Source organism: Dasypus novemcinctus, chromosome 9 (genome assembly GCF_030445035.2).
Source record: "Dasypus novemcinctus isolate mDasNov1 chromosome 9, mDasNov1.1.hap2, whole genome shotgun sequence".
Lineage (NCBI taxonomy): Eukaryota > Metazoa > Chordata > Mammalia > Cingulata > Dasypodidae > Dasypus > Dasypus novemcinctus.
In genome coordinates, this window is record NC_080681.1 from 12,135,233 (window position 1) to 12,139,476 (window position 4,244).

General features: G+C 39.2%; 1 pseudogene; it reads right to left on the reverse strand.

Moving 5' to 3' along the window:
• Positions 1 to 887: 887 nt before the first annotated feature.
• LOC101429009 (eukaryotic initiation factor 4A-II pseudogene) lies at positions 888 to 2,051 on the reverse strand (annotated as a pseudogene).
• Between the last annotated feature and the right edge of the window lie 2,193 nt (positions 2,052 to 4,244).

Here is a 4,244-nt window from a genome sequence, read left to right on the forward strand (position 1 = left end):
GGAGAAGAGAAGGGAAAAGGGGCAGAAGGAATAGCTGGAGAAATAATGGTAGAAATTTTCCCAACCTTACTGAAGGACATAGATATCCATGTCCAAGAAGCACAACCTACTCCCACCCGAAAAAATCCAAATAGACCAACTCCAAGACACATACTAACCAGATTGAAAAATGCCAAAGACAAAGAGAGAATTCTGAGAACAGCAAGAGAAAAGTAATGCATAACATATAAGGGATATCCAATAAGATTAAGTGCTGATTTCTCACCAGAAACCATGGAAGAAGAAGACAGTGTTACAATATATTTAAGATACTACAAGTGAAAAACTTCCAGCCAAGAATCTTTTCTTTTTTCACACTTAAGTACTTTATTGAATAAATACAATACCAAACAAAATGCATTCAAATGCTGTCTAAAAAAATATTAAAGGCCTTTCTAAATTCAGGCTAATGACAAACACAATAAAGGCAAATATGCTAGTTTAACATAATTGACTGATTTTATACAGTACTTACATCTTTTAGTCCACAAGTATATTATTAAATGATAGAGAACATCTAATACAACCATTTCTACAGAACTAGGAAATAAATTTCTAAGAAAGAAAGATTTTACAGACCCCCATCTTTTATACCCAACCCAACAGTCTAAAGAGGATAAAGCCAATGACTTCCCTCACAAGAGCTCATGACTAACGTCGCTTTGCTATCAAAATCTGTCTTTCTGATCCGTAATGAGCATTGAGACAGGATTCAAATATTCCCAAAGAAAGAAGCACAATGCACGTTGTGGTGGCCTATTCAGCAACAGTGAGCACTGCATTCAAAACTATCTCATCCCAGGAATTAAAAAAGGCCAGCCACATTCATTGGCCTTTCCTCCACTGTAGTATTGTAGAAAGTCTCAATGTCCCGAAGAATCCTCTTGTCTTCTTCAGTAACAAAGTTAATAACCACACCTTTCCTCCCAAATCGACCCCCTCTGCCAATTTTGCTCTTTATTCAAACTGTGTGTTGTTTCATTTAGGACTCCATGTCCTAAATTAGGTCAATGCCGTTTCTGAACACCATCTCGTCATCATCTGCGGCTATCGACTCCTGTGAATATAGTTTTCACGATTGGTAGGTAGGTCATAGTTTATAATCAGAGACACTTGTTGCACATCAATCCCGCGAGCCAATAAATCAGTAGTGATCAGAACGTGGCTTGACCCTGATTGGAATTCCCTCATGATAACATCTCTTTCCTTCTGGTCCATATCACCATGCAGTGCAGAAACTGTGAAGTCCCTAACATGCATTTTCTCAGTAAGCCAGTTCACCTTGTGCCTTGTATTGAGAGAAATAACAGCCTGTGTAATGGTCAGTGTCTCGTACAAGTCACAAAGTGTATCCAACTTCCATTCCACTCTTTCAACATTAATATAGAAATGTTTGATTCCTTCAAGGGCCAAGTCTTCCTTCTTCACCAGAATTCGAATTGGATCTTTCATGAACTTCTTGGTCACTTCCAACACATCTGTTCGCATTGTGGCAGATAACAACACAACCTGAATACTTGTATTTAATTTTTGGAAAATCTCATATATTTGATCCTTAAACCCTCAGTTCAACATTTCATCTGCTTCATCCAAAACAAACATTTTGATCTATTTTGGAGAAAGGTATCTTCTGTTCAACATATCAAACATTCTGCCTGGTGTACCAACAACAATATGTGGTGCTTCTGCCTGCAATTTTTGCATTTCATTTCGAACATTGGTTCCACCAATGCAGGCATGACAGATTGCTCCCATATAGTCTCCAAGAGCCAGAATTACCTTTTGTATCTTTAATGCAGGGAATAATAGCTCTCTGCTGAATAGCTGAAGGCTTCTCAAAACCATAAGCATAGATACCCTGAAGAAGAGATTCTTTTAAAGTCATACCATCAGAGTTATCAACAATCTCATTCCAGTTGCTCTCGATGACACCATCGGGGTCCATTCCCTCTGGGCCACCATGTTCTCTGTTGTAATCCACAGAGCCACCAGACATGATCTGAAAAACCACTCAGCGCCCTACTGAAAAGAAAAACAAGAATCTTATATTTGGCAAGACCATCTTTCAAAACTGAGAGCAAGTTTAGAATATAAACAGATAAAGAGAAACTGAGAGAATTTCTAACCAAGAGAACAGGTTTTCAGGAAATACTAAAGGGTGTGCTAGAGCCTAAAAAGAAAGTACAAGAGAGAGAAACCTGGAAGAGGGTCTAGGAATAAAGATTATATCAATAAAAGTAACTGAAAGTGTAAAAGAGTGGTGAAAAAAAATATGACAGATAAAACCCAAATATTCAGGAATAAACTTAACCAATGATTTAATGTACTTGTATTCAGAAAACTATAAATTGGTGTTAAAAGAAATTTTAAAAGGCCTAAATAATTGAAAGAGTACTATATGCTCACAGATTGGAAGACTAAATATCATTAGGATGTCACTTCTGGGAAGCAGATTTGGCTCAATGGATAGAGCATCTGCCTACCATATGGGAGGTCCAAGGTTCAAACCCAGGGTCTCCTGACCCATGTGATGAGCTGGCCCACATGCTGTGCTGATGCATGCAAGGAGTGCCGTGCCACTCAGTGGTGTCCCCCCTCCCTATGCACAAGGAATGCACCCTGTAAGGAGAGCCGTTCAGCACAAAACAAGTGTAGCCTGCCCAGGAGTGGTGCCGCACACATGGAGAGCTGATGCAGCAAGATGATGCAACAAAAAGAGACACAGATTCCTGGTTCTGCTGACAAGAATATAAGTGGACACAGAAAAATACACAGCAAATGGACACAGATAGCAGGCAAGGGGGGGGGAGGGGAAGGAGAGGAGAGAGAAATAAAATAAATAAATAAATAAAATAAACCTTTAAAAAAGTAAAAAAAAGATGCCAATTCTACCCAAATTGATACACAGATTCAATCCAATCCTGATGTAAAATTCCACCAACATTTTAAAAATAAATTGAAAACACGTTTATCAAATTTATTTGGAAGGGTAAGAGGGCCAGCATACACAGAAACATCTTAAACAGGAAGAGTGAAGTTGGAGGACTCTCATCGCCAGACTTTAAATCATATTACCTAACTACAGTGGGAAAAACAGCATGGTACTGGCATAAAGACAGACACATAGACCAATGGAACCAAACTGATGGTTCAGAAAGAGACCCTCACATGTGTGGTCAAGTGATTTTTGACTAGCCTGTCAAACCCACTCAGCTTGGGCAGAATAGTCCATTCAAGAAATGGTGCTGAGAGAACTGAATATCCATAGCCAAAAGAAGGAAAGAGGACCCCTATCTCACACCTTATCCAAAAATTATCCCAAAATGGTTCAAAAGCCTAAATAAAAAAGCAAGAACCATAAACCTTCTAGAAGAAAATGTAGGAAAATATTTTCAAGACCTGGTGGTAGTTTGTGGATTCTTAAAGGAGTTTAAAAGGAGGACTGAGATGGGCTACTGATGTTTTATATATGTAGAAGTTTTAATTAGCTTTACTGTAAAAGTGTGGAAATGTATACCCTCTCTGGGTAACTGTGGGTACATCTGGTAGGCAGACTGAATAGTTGGAAGTCTACTAAGGCAACTGTGGTCATTTTGGACCCACAGGGCATAGATTGTTGCCCACTCCTCCAGCTCCATCCCCACCCCAGGGAGGGAAGAAAAGAGCTTGAAGTTTCATCGGTTTCTCTGAGTAACTATAGTCTAGACCTGCATGACTTGGATTATTACACACAGCTTTGGCTCTGTCAAACCCATGGCAAAGGAGAAAGTTGGAAAAGCTTCATCAGTCCCTGGGGCAATGTGGGCAGCTTGAACCATCACAGGTCACAGCACCAACTACATCCTTGGCTGCTTCTTTTTTTTAAATTTTTTTTTACATCTTTGGCTTCTATCACACAAACAGCAAGGAAGAAAGGGCAAGAAAGCACTATGCAAAAGAGAGAAACTACACCCAGAATAAAAATATCTAGCAAGCCAGATGCCAAGACATCAACAAAAAATTACAATCCACACCAAGGAAAAGGAAGATATGGCCCAGTTAAAGGAACAAGAAAGGCATCCAGATGACATAAAGGAGTTGAGACAACTAATCATAGATGTTCAAACAAATATCCTTAACAAATTCAATGAGATGGCTAAAGATTTTAAGGATATCAAGAAGACATTGGGGGAAGCAGACATGGCCCAATGGATAGGACGTCCACC